This window comes from Onychostruthus taczanowskii, unplaced genomic scaffold (genome assembly GCF_017590055.1).
Source record: "Onychostruthus taczanowskii isolate IOZ18803 unplaced genomic scaffold, ASM1759005v1 scaffold58, whole genome shotgun sequence".
Classification (NCBI taxonomy): domain Eukaryota; kingdom Metazoa; phylum Chordata; class Aves; order Passeriformes; family Passeridae; genus Onychostruthus; species Onychostruthus taczanowskii.
Window position 1 is genome coordinate 7,608,417 of NW_024503457.1, and position 13,038 is coordinate 7,621,454.

Sequence of the window (13,038 nt, forward strand, 5' to 3'; positions counted from 1 at the left end):
CGCAGGAGGGATTTTCAATAACCTGGAACACAGCTTGATTTTTCTATGTATAAATACTGGATGCAGCAATGTGATTAATGACATTGTCTCCTGTCACGAAACAGGGAAGTTTGATCCAGAGCCAGTGCTGGGAGGCAAGAGGAGATGAAGCTTAGGCAAGGATAATGGTGATTATGACTCCTTTTCCCCTGAGGTTGCAGGTCTGACCATGCACCACTCAGGTCTCAGCTCTTTTTTTAGGCTTTGCAAATCATGTTAGTCCAGCCCAGTGTTTGGGGTTGGAGGTGGTGGTACAAGAGATATTACAGAGGGGCACTACAGAGAAAAACCCTCAGGAAATTTCAGTCACAAGGGAATTATTTCAGAAAGTTTGGATGACAAAACTTTTTTCTAACATAGATCAGGCTGCCCACGTCTGATCCCATAGAAGAGAAAGAGCACCTCACAGCAGTTGCCTTGAGACAGATTGTCACACCAAGGACTGTCCTTCCCAGACTAGCAATGTGGCATGCCCTCTGGTGAGAAACTGGTGGAATAAAAGAGAAAAATCCCCAGATTTTGTAGCCCTCCAGGACGCACTAGCCCACTGTTAGAAGCAGTGATATTTTTCCCATTTGCTGGAAGATTTAAGCCTCTATCTAAGCCCTTCAGCTGAGCTTGTATGGTAGGAGGATATTTCAGATGTTTATGTGGCTCCCTCCCTGGGACTCTGCATCTCCTTGTTCACTGATCTTTTCCACAGGATCTGCTGAGGCACTGGCTTCTCTGCTGCCCATGCCAGGTTCTCCACTTTCTGTGTAGAAAGAACATTCTACCAGTTGTCATGTTTCCTTTGCAACAGTCAAGTCTTCCTCTGTTTCAAACAACTCCTTTATGTGTCTGCCACGCCAGGGAAATGGCTCCCAGTCCCAGAAATGGCTTGGCCCGGCCTCTTCCTTGGCCACACTGCTTACTGGTGGTGTGGGGGAAGCTGGAATACAACATGATAAAACTTGTTTGCCAGAGTTGCCAAAGGTGAGTCTATTTTGTTTCCTTGTTTGCAGCACCTTGACAAGGTCAGGTGGAAGCATCTGGCAATGAGTGACTCACTCAAGGCTGCCTTGTGAGTCAGCAGTGCAGGCTGGCAGGGCTCAGGAATGCTGATGGCTGGGTCTCCTGCTTTCCCTGTGGTTGCCCTTGCAAAGCTCTCATCGGTGAGTACAGAATGGAAATATCTCCCATAATGAGGATTTCCCACTGCAATTCTTGGCAAAGCTGAATTGCTGCAGATTTACGAGCTTCCATTCAGATCTTCTCTAATTCCTCTTTTGAAACTCCATTACCTCCATCTGTGTTGCCTTTTGCATCTATCAGCCATTTTTACTTGATGGGCTGTTTTTGTGTTTGTTTTGTTTCTTGCAAACCCTGATAGAATTTCGCCAGCTGAATTTTGTAGACTCCTTCATTATTCACATCTTGTGTGCAAACAAATGCAGCCTGCACAAGGAAAAGATACAAATCAGCATAATTTTGTTTTTCTAAGAAAGCAGAGAAGTTCTGAGTTCTACTCAAATCAAAGTGGTTTCATTGCTAAAAGAAGTATTAGCTGACAAAGATGACAGTACTACAGCAAAAGGATTCAGAAACATTGCCCAGAAATTTTCTTCCAGCCTCAGAACGGGTTATTTTGCAGCTTTCCTTTCAATGGCGTTTGGTGGCTCTGGGTCAAATTCAGTCTGATGTTGAAGAGTGGCCAAATTTAAACCTTAAATTTTTTTCCCCATAATTAAAGGGTGGGGGGGGGTCTTTGCTCAGAGGTTAGCAGGGTTTGTCAACAGAGCTTTAAACCAGACTTGAAGGGAGAGTGGGATAATGCCAGGCTTTCCTGTGACAAGCTGTGCATGACACCAAGGTTAAAGGGACAGAGTGCTAGCAAGGGCCCTCAGCCCCTTGCTCTGAGTCCTACACCTGGGTCATGGCAACCCTGGGATCAATACAGCCTGGGGGGAGAAGGGCTTGAGAGCAACCCTGCAGAGCAGGACTGTGGGTGCTGGTGAATGAGAGGCTGGACATGACTTGGCAATGCACACGCACAGCCCAGAAACCCAGCTGTGTCCTGGGCTGCATCCAGAGCAGTGTGGGCAGCAGGGAAGGGAGGGGATTCTGCCCCTCTGCTCTGCTCTGGTGAGACCCCACCAGGAGTGCTGTGTCCAGCTCTGGGGTTCCCAGCACAGGGAGGACAGGGACCTGTTGGAATAGGTCCAAAGGAGGGCCACCAAGATGATCAGTTGGCTGGAGCACCTCTCCTATGAAGAAATTATGAGAAAGTTGGGGTTGTCTGCCTGGAGAAGACAAAGCTTCAGTAAGATCTTATTACAGCCTTTCAGTACTTAAAGAGGGCCTACAATAAATATGGGGACAAACAATTTAGGCTTGTTGCATAGGACAAGAGGTCAAGACCTTAAACTAAAATAGGGTATATTTAGACTAGATTTAAGGAAGACATTTTTTACACTTAAGGTGTTGAAACATAGGAACAGGTTGTTCAGAGAGGAAGCAGAAGCCCTATCATTGGAAATATTCAAGGTCAAGTTGGATGGGGCTTTGGGCAACTTGATTTAGTTGAAGATGTCCTGTCTCATTGCAGGGGGTTAGACTAGAAGACCTTTAAAGGTCTCTTCCATCTTAAACTATTCCGCGATTCTACAGTTCTGTTAGTACTCCTGAAGGCCTCCAGAGTGATTAAAGACAGTTTGCAGAGGGACAGTGGGTAATGATTTTGTCTTTAAAGATCATATGGTATGGGCCAGATGGATGAACAAGTATGTAGGCAGACATCCTCATGAAGGAATACCATCCAGGACCATTCTCAGCCTGTTGGGCTGGAGGAGATGGAGTTTAGTCCATGCCTATTGTGTTCAACCACTTTAACTCCTTAAGCACAGTATCTACTGGGAAGAGGGCCTTGATTGTGCTAGCTGCTAAATTCCTTGGAATAGCATTAGTCACCATGGGCCAAACCCTCAGGCCAGCCTTTCAGCAAATGAGGTGCGCTGATGACCAGGGGCCAGCAGCTGGGAGAGTCCCTGTCACTAATTAATTAATACAGGAGGAGGGGGAATTCCACTAAATACTAATGTTAATTGTGCACTGGTCTAGCATGTTACACAGTGCACAGGGCTTGTAGTCATCCCTTCCTTAGAGGTTAGTTCCTTCTCCTCTGCACCAGCTCAGTTGCTTGCACCATTTGAGGACTAAATTAGATCATTTCACTGAGAGCACTGATCACAATAAGCACATTTGATAGCACACCCAAAAGGGCAGTGACCTGAAGTCTGATGGTGCAAGTGAGAGCTGAAGCAGAAGGGTAAATTTCACAGGGTCAGTGAAAGATTGTACTTTTCTTTAAAAAAAAATCTTTATTTAGTTACTGCTATTTTCAGAACATGAAGGATTTGGATCATTCATCTGGCAAGTTACATATTTGTTTATTTATGGGAGATGCTGATACCTAGAATAAAAGAAAAAAAAATCTGTGATCACTTTTGAATTACTGTTGTCTGGTAATATGACTTTTCTGAAAGGTTTTTGTCATCAAACTTTATAGTGCACAAATATTCTTGGTCATTTTAGATTATGTGGATGTTTTTACTTTGGATTGTGTCAACTTTAAACCCCTTTGACAAAGAAGATACTTTTTTTTTCTTTTTTTTTTTTCATAGCAGAAAATTCTGATCACAAAAGTCCCATTCCAGAATCTTTTAGCCAGATTTGACCAGGAATTGTAAAAGGGGATTTCTTTCAAAGCAGAGCAAAAAATGTAGTAGAGCTTTTGTCATGTATTCTAACAGCAAATGTTATTTATGATAACTGTCTGGAAAAACAATGTCATTTAATGGTCATGGGAGTCAGCCTCAGATGGTGACCTGTTCCCCATTATACAAGCTTCTGTCAGTTCTTGTCTAGACCAAAGCAATGTCACACACATGAGTGAGAAGTCATGAGCTCTTAGGAAATTCCAGCAAGTGCAGAAGGCTGCAGCATTTCTTCTCACGGCACAGACTAGGACTAGTACTCTCTTGGTGTTTTCCTGCACTGCTGACTCCAGCCCAAGCCTGTTGTCTCCAAAGCACTCAGTAGACTGGGTCCCAAATTCATCTGAAGTTCCTGTGTGAAGACTGTGATGTTCAGCTTTGATCCTCACTTGGCAGAGAACTTCCCATTATGGCATACCTCATCTTAGGGCCATGAGCTCCCCTAGAAACTATGAGCATTACAAGCCCGCTTCTTTTGTGCCAAGTGCAAGACCTCTGCTTTAAGCCTCAACTTTTTCTACCTTTATTTTTTTTTCATGGCTCTCAATAAAACACACTACCTGTAATGCTAAGGTGTGGTGACAAAGCCTTTTTCACATGTGTTCCTGCATATGTCAATGCATATTACCAAAAGGCACGAGCAAAGGTAAGCACTTACACCCTGAAAATTGTTTAGCACAGGGAGGATAAACCATTCAGGAATGTTAAAAGAGTTTTAGATTGTTACCTAAAAGGGAAGTGTTCTTTTCTCTATTTTAAAACTCTGGATATCTGGCCCAGTCCTACGGAGACACACAAAATACATCTTCATATTAACCCTGCCATTAAAGGGGAATGATAATTGATAATAAAGTCATCAGGGCCTTATGTTTGTTGAAATAATTTCCCCTAATCAAAGGTGTAGTATCATGTTCTATAGGTGGATGGGCTTTCATTACTGTAGTAAAGGAACATAGGTCAGCAAAATTTTTTATCAAAATACTTCCTGCTCCTTGATTTTGTGTTTGTACTGTGTATTTTTCCTCCAGGTCTCAAAAGACATGTGTTGACTGGAGTCACAGATATAGCAGAAGATACTGTTCCTAGGATGGGGATTCCTCTGCACCAGTTGCTTTAATCAGCCAGTTTGAGATAGAGATATGCATCTGTACATGCATAGGTAAGGGACAAGCAGAGCAAGAAAATCCATAAATCTTTACATTTCAAGAACTCCAAAGGCTTGAGCGAGCAAAATGACAGTCAAGAGACATTCCCTTCAAATAATATTTGAGCTATGACCACTATGCAGAAAGATGTACTTCATAATTACAAAGATAAACAGCAATATAAAAGGCAGATAGGAATGTGCAGAAGAGCACCTGAAATGGTTTTTCCAGAGGTAGTTCTGTCTGTCCTCAAATTGTTGTGCTCTCAGCTGTACAACCTGTGTTATACAACGTATAATATTTCATGACCAAAAGGGGATAATTTTTATTGAGATTCCTTCTACACCTACATTGAAAAGGAAGTAAACATTGTGCCATCATTAAGCAGCTTAGTAAAGCTTGGGTTCTGTGGATGAAGAAGGATTGGCAGGAGATGTCACTACATGTCAGGCTCAAGTTTGTCAGTCTTACACCCTGATTGCTGTACAGGGCCAATCTCCTCTGGCACAGCAGGGGTTACCAGACTTCTTCATTACTTAACACAAAAACAGCCAAAGACTAAAGAAACCAGTTGAGGAGTAAATGCCCTGGCAGAAAGATACTGAAGGTCAAATTCTGAGCCTAGTCTATAGCTCTATTGTATTTGGATATCAAAGCAGATAGCTGAAGTATGCGTGAGTGTGCATTCATTCACTAATAAGGGGTAACTGTAGTACATTTTCTCATGATCCCTCTTTTCTCCTCAGCTCAGTATTTTCACCCATGGTGAGGTCCCCAGAATGGTTACTGCTGTAGAATGATAAAGTTGCACTTAGATAATGATGACTAGGGTTTTCAAAGAACTCAGATTCTGAATGGGCTCATACATGAAACAATCCAAATTTGGCTGAGACCTCACTTGGAAACACTGGCTAAACCAGCCTCTAAGAGTTGCTGTACACTAAGGAAAGGAGAACTACAAGGGCCTGACTAAAAACCCATGGCAAGTTGTTTCAGAAAATCAGAAGTTAGTGTAAGCACTGTGACTAAAAGCTGCATTGCACTGGCTTTGCAGGGTGACTGGCAGCACCACCGATGTGGCAAGCACTGAAGCTGGCCACAGCCTGGGCATTTTATCCTCTCTGTTTCAGAGGCATTTGAACCACTGCTTTTGGAGAAATGCACAAGTGGGTTGTTCTTCTCCAAGCTACACAGTTTGTGGTTAAACCACACTAAGCTGAAAATGTAAAAACCTCACAAGGCTGCAAAATGTTTTCCACTGTCACATGTAGAATTAGGAACAATATTTATAAGGGATGAACAGAAAAAAATAGGATGTTGTGTGTGCTGATTATTTCTGTCCTTGAACAGAAGTTCCCAGGTCCTTATGCTTCAGGCATTTCTGCTAGAGCTGAGAGCAAGTCTTCTAGATCTGTGTCAAGCTGCAGAAGCTACTTTAAGAGTTCAAGCAGACTTTCCTGGTTTTAACCAAACCTGGATATTGTGCCTATTAGACAACACCACCTCTCTATTTACCCATGTATTTTTAATTTATTAGAAGCAGCCATTATGTTATTAGGTGCTTTATAATTAAAACAGGCAAACAGGATTAACTGGCAGAACATGAGCAACTACCTACCCAACAAAAACAAACAGGATGAAATACCACATTTAATAATATTACTAATAATGAAAAATTACTTTGGGTTTAACATGCACATCTTACTTCCCAAACTTTTATCAAAGGGTTAAGGGTTTTTAGCATGTGTTAATAGTTAACAAATTTGGTTTCAAGAAACTGAAAAAGCTTTGTCATATACATGCTCAAATTGCCTTAATTTATTTCAACCTAGCAGACAGTGAATGCTAACTCCTTTGTCATTACTATGTTCATCCATCCCTTATTTGAGATTCTTTCTAAATCCTTTGACTCCTCCCTGAAGGTGATAATCCTCTCTTTAATTTAAGAGTCATGTCTTATTGCATTCATTTTTGCAGGAGCAAGAAGAAAACTGAATCAATCAAACCTGCACAGAGCAACATTAAGCACTGTAACTCTTGATTAAAGCTCATTTTTGAAGTAGAATTTGGCCCAAAGAAAGTTAGCATTTCAATAATAATTAATCACAGCATTTAAAAGAAACCACTTTTTTTTATATAGTTCTAAAACTATGCTAAATTGCTCACCTGAAGTAAGAACTGTAGATGCTGCTTTGTGTTTTGCCTATTAAAATACGACATTGCTCCAGCCATCATTTGTACTCTTTTAACCCACTTAAGGAGGTGATGTAGAAGGAATAACACTATAAAATTTTGTCAGTGGCTTCTGGTGTGTTTAAATGCAATGTTTCAATGTTTTGACTGACCATGGTAGCCTGCTGTTAATAGGATTTGCTCAAGAGAACCCTTACTGGAGGTTCTTGTTAATTCGCAACCAGGCTTCAGCAACCTGTGTGAAAGGACGTTTCATCTTGATATGATTTTCTTGTATTAACCTGCTTAATTAACCAGGAACTGTTAATGAAGGAGGGCAGCTGAAGGAAGCCATAAGACAAAATAGGAGAGAGAGGGGGAAAAAGTAATTTGGATGGCAAGGTATGGTTGAGGGTTTTAGAGATTTCTTCAGAAAAAGTGGGGCGAATATGCCCCTTTACCAAGGCCTCCAATTAAAACTGAAATGAAAGAACCCATGAGAGTGAGCCAAAGATCAGAGAAGAAAGACTTGTGAATATTGACCCCACTAGAGAAGCAGAGGCTCACCTGCAAGGTCCTTCGTGGTCCCTCAGTGTTCAGCTGCTGGAGTGCCATGCTCCTGGCTCCCGGCCCTCGGTGCCTCCCCACCCAGTGAGGAAGGAAACAAGGGGCTGCAGATGCATCCCTGCAGTACTCGTGCCAGCAGAGAGCCAGGTCATGGCTGGAGATCCTTCCACGCTTTTCCACATGGGTAAAGAGTGACTGTGTGGAAAACAGCATCTGAGTTTAGGGTATGAAAAATGGGTATTGCATAGGCAAGTAATGCCACAGTAGGGGAGGCTTTACATATTATTTATGTTTTTTTCTTGGTCACGCTACATTTCTACACAGACTGTAGCCATAGCTGTGACAGTAATCTGCCATTAAGATGCGAGCTCTAGAAAAATGTTCTGTACTTTCCAAAATTTGTAAAGAAATGACTGTGCGTAGCTTTGTATAATACTTACTGTATTTTTGCGATTTATGCAGAGATTTCTTAACTAACTGCATCCTTAGGTGCACTAATGCCTATAAATGGTGTGAGTGATAAAAGAATTCCAGGGTAACTTCTACAAACAAAACATTTGACATCTGTTTTGTAGCTAAGAAAATTGGAAAAAGATGACAGCTGCAGAAGCATAAAAAATATGTCATAAGATTGTCTGATATCATTCATATAGATCACTTGACTGTGATGGCAAATTAAATCATGCTGTTTTCCAAGATTCACTCATAGTCAAAATTATATATATTCTAAAACAAAAGCTTTGTGCATTCCTAACAATATGTTAGCATCTCTTTCAATTATGAAAACCATTAAAGATTTGATTTAAAAATATTTTTCCCTGTGGCCATTAAGGCTTCAAATTATGGAAAACATTTCTGATTCTAACTTACTGTTGCACAGTTGAAAGGGAAATAATCCATTGTCTTCTTGATTATTTTCAAGACAGTGGTGTAAATATCTTATAAATATTTGAAAAAATTTTGGCAAATTGCAGAAACATCACAGAATCTTGTTAAATGCTGTTTCTCTCAAGAATCAGATTCAAGGGAAAACTAATTTTAAATACTACAGGTTAACAATCTTTTTAGGTTTTTTAAATTTTAAACAGTTATAAAAATTTTATTAAAAACAATCCAAGGATGTACTGAAAATATTAAAACAGGTAAGAAATCTCTGTGATTTCTGAGGGCAAGGAGGATGGCATATGAGAGAAAAATATCCAAGTTACACTCTCTAAAATGCCTCTTAAATGCCTCTTAAAACTAAATTGTGTCTAAATTTTTGTCTAAATTTTCCCCAGTGATTCCATCTTCCCCGATGGTTGCAATACCACTGGCTGCAGTAGCAATGAGGTTGCCAGACTGGAGTCACTGTTTATTAAAATTGGTTCCATGTTTAACGTTCAGCAGAAATGTCAGTCAAAAGTAAAGGGCAAAACCCTTCTCCACACTCTGAAGTGCTCTCCATACCCTCTGTGCTTTTCAGGTAGACTCCTGCTTAGTAACTAAGCAACCACATCCTGCATCTCTAACTCACACATTTTGATCTTACCAGAGGATTTGCTTTGGCAAAGTTTACACTGAATCAATTGTACATCTGCAGTTCAAGTCTGAAATGTGCTTGTTATAAAATCGTGAATTAAATACTTCAGAGAATAATTGTAGGTCTGCAGATCATCCCATTTATGAATATTGTAATCCACATTGAAATTTTCAGTTGGGAATGTATCTTCTACAATAAATCAAGAAAAGTGAATTTAAGACCCATATATCTTTTGGCCTATGTTGACACCATTTTTAAAAATTAACAAATTGAGCATGAATGCTTATCACCCCACTGACTATAATATTGCCCAGGTTTGTTTTGCTTTATCCTCAAGGATCGTAACATTTAGTTTGAGTAAGTAATCAAAACAAAGTCAATAAAAAATTCTGAACCTCCTTTTGGAAATGCAACATTTGAATTAAATGTTTGCCTCCCATGAGTAAGTCACATGGGCATTCTCACAGAGAAGTATTCTGCTAGTAAAGCTCACATGATCGCATATTCATAGAAAACAAACATGAAAGGATTACAACCACAGTTCAATGGACGTTCCCTTTCGAAGCAAAATGGATATTTAGGATATGTGCTCAGGCTCTCTAGTCCTTGCTCCTGCAAAACTCCAACAGTACCAACCAGAGGGCCTCATTACAAATAGCACACAGTCGAAATAAGAAGCTTGCAGAGGTGGAAATGTTGTATGCAAGCCATCTGAGGAGCACTTAGCAGTAAGGAAAGTATTTGTAAGGGTCAGAAATGATGGAGTAGTTCAAGATCAGGATTAAAAATTAGGACCATAAATGAAGGATGTTGATCGGTCCAGAGCCCCTCCATGGCTAGTCACAATCCAATCACCCCAGAGCTCCTTCATGTCAGTGCAAAGCCGTGGGACCAGAGCTCACAAGCTCCTCAAAGGGGAATTTTAAATCCAATTTTTCACAAAGGTTGATTTTGTAATTTATTCCAATGAAAACAGAGAATATCAGTTGGTGTAGCAGACATCTTGTCTTCCTAAACCATATCAGTCTAATCTAATTCACTAAATTGGGAAAAAGAAACACTCATTCTACCAGAGCAATTGTTCCCAACCTTTATTAGCCATGTGTTTGCTGCTAGCTTCAGATCCAACACAATCTGTGTGGGCATACAGTATCTGTATCCAGTCCAGCTATATGAACTGGCCCAAGTAAAAGATTTCTCTTTATAAAGTTTGCTTTGGCTGTATCTGTACACTGCTGCAGCTAGAGCAACACTACTGCCAGCAACATAAATGAATGTTCTACTTATTTGAACAAAAGCCAAGCATAGACAAGTCACATATGCTTCAGATGCAATTAAGAAAAAGACCATACAGCAATCATGGAATAAATGAGGTGGTCAGGGATGTCTGGAGGTTATCTAATTCACCTCCCTGATCAAAGAGGGGTCCTGGTGGATCTGAACAGTTCAGATGGGTCATGGTACTTCAGGTTTCATTGTTCCTACAGTGGTTAAGCTTATTAAGTCTGTTAGGTCGGGGGTTTTTTCTCTCTTGAATTTATTGGTAATCTGAGATAAAATATATTATATGAAAATGTCAGTTATGTAACTATAAGCAAGGCATAAATCACTCTATCTCCTACTATGTTTTCTAGTCTGAAGGATAAAACAAGATTTGTAAAAGAATAATAGGAATACAGAACTGTATGCAGTTTTAATAATATCACCCCTGACACTACATGCATATAATGTTTCTCTAATGTACCATTTCGTCTAAGATATTCAAAAGGTGAGAGGATAAAACTACATCACTCATGTAGCGTATGCTTTACCCTCAAAAATTACTGAGGCAGGATTTGTATTTGTTACAATAAAATTCAGTTTTGGAAGAGTTAACTGTTGACTGCATTGTCATTTAATTATGTCAAACACTATGCCTAATCTTTCAACAAGTACTTTCTAGAAAATTATTGGTTAATGGAGCTATTTAAGTGAAACATTTTCACCTTTTGTTTTAATTAAGAAAGAAAGCAAGCACCTCTTTTCACAGTAAAGTCTGTATTTATTTTTGTGGAGGAGGGTGATGTTTTTCTCTCTTTTCAAAACTTTTGTAGTTGGACTTTACTGTAAATACATTTGAAAGCTGCCCTTAATGCCATTCCTTACTTCAGAACTAATTGATTCATTGTGTAAACATTCCTGACACACAAATACAATCAAGGGTCTTTTGCATGTCATCTGCCAACCAGGCACAGGAGCTAATGTAAGAGCTGCTCTTTCTAGCCTCTGAGATAGATTGGGCTTTTCTGCATGACTCACCACTGCTTTTATTGTAGAGAATTTTTTTTTCTATTCAAATTACTCTAACATGCAAACCTAGCATCACTATTTCAGAGTTTTAAAATAGATTGTCCTATTAAACAGAAAGTTAACTCCAGTATGCATCCAAAATGTAGAAAACGAAACAAAACCACAAAAATAATGTATCAGAGAAGCATCATAAAATGCTATTTCTACTTGGAGGAGCAAGCACCACATCTTCTGCCAAGCAGAAATGAAGCAGTTGCTTTCTCCTGCAAGCATTACCTCAGCCTCTTCTGGACAGATAGGCTTTTATCCGTATCTCCATCTTCATGAGTCACTGTATAAACTGTTTGGCTGCCCTAAGCTGGACTAAAGAGGAAGAAATACAAAGAGCAGGTGTCAGCACACAGTGGAAAGCAGAGTCCTCAGCTCCACAGTCACCTTCCTAGAGGCACTGCCCCATACAGGAGCACGAAGGGGGAAGTGCTCACACCAGAGTCTCTCCAGACAAGAGGGACAGAGCTGCTCAGACAGACCCTGCTACCAGTTGTGGCTGAACCAAAAGCAGTCAAAGAATCCACCGTTCATCTTAGTTAAAAGAAGATCAGTAAATGACACTGGCCTGGGCAGCATCTGGAATGAACGATGTGGCAACAGTGAGTGAAGTGTTTCAGTTTCTGTGCGGAAGAGATTTTCACCCAGCCTCTCCACCAGACACTCCAAAGCCAGGTGATCTGAGATGAGTGAGGGACTGAGTGATTGTCAGTGATTGTGTCCCATCTCAAGTCACCAGGTCTTAAGTATTTCTAATGGCTTCACATCTTTCAAGAGATCTTAGTCATGCAATGATTGCATTGTTTGAATCAGTTTATTCTAGTCATGACAGGACACATCCCAATTTACATATTATTTTGTGTTCCCAGCTCCCTCATTAATGCTTAATGCCTCGATTCAGCCATCAATCCCCACTCAGCAGAACGATTCAGCTAAGTACATATTTAAATTTAAGCACATTCTTAAATGCTTTGCTGAATGAAGCAGTCTTACAAACATGCTGACATGCTTTGCGGAATTGGATTTTCCTACATACAAGAATTCACATGCTATAGGCACTTGGGAGAGGAGCCTTCCTCTTCCTCCTGTGTATTCATGTCCAAATGTGCGGCTTGTGAAGGACAGAGCGTTCTACAATGTTAAAGCATTGGATTTGTTTGACTCTTTCAAGTGATCTATTTCAAACTAAAGTTGAAAAGGTAACTATGACTGAAGATCTCTGCTCATAGTAAAGTGATCACATTTAGGTAATGCCTGATCATTGGCGTTATTCAGATCTCAAAGGAAGGGAAAATGAGTAAACTTTTACACAGATGTAATTTTGTCCCTGGTAGGCCAGCTAGTAGAGATAAAAAAACTACAAACAAGCAAACAAACAAATGCCAAACTAATCAAGTGTACTGACACATTTCTCAGACTGGGATATTTGCCTTTGTTCAATGGGACTCTTACACCAACAGTGATCCAAGTCTTTTAACTTTTTGTATGGAAAAGTTAATAA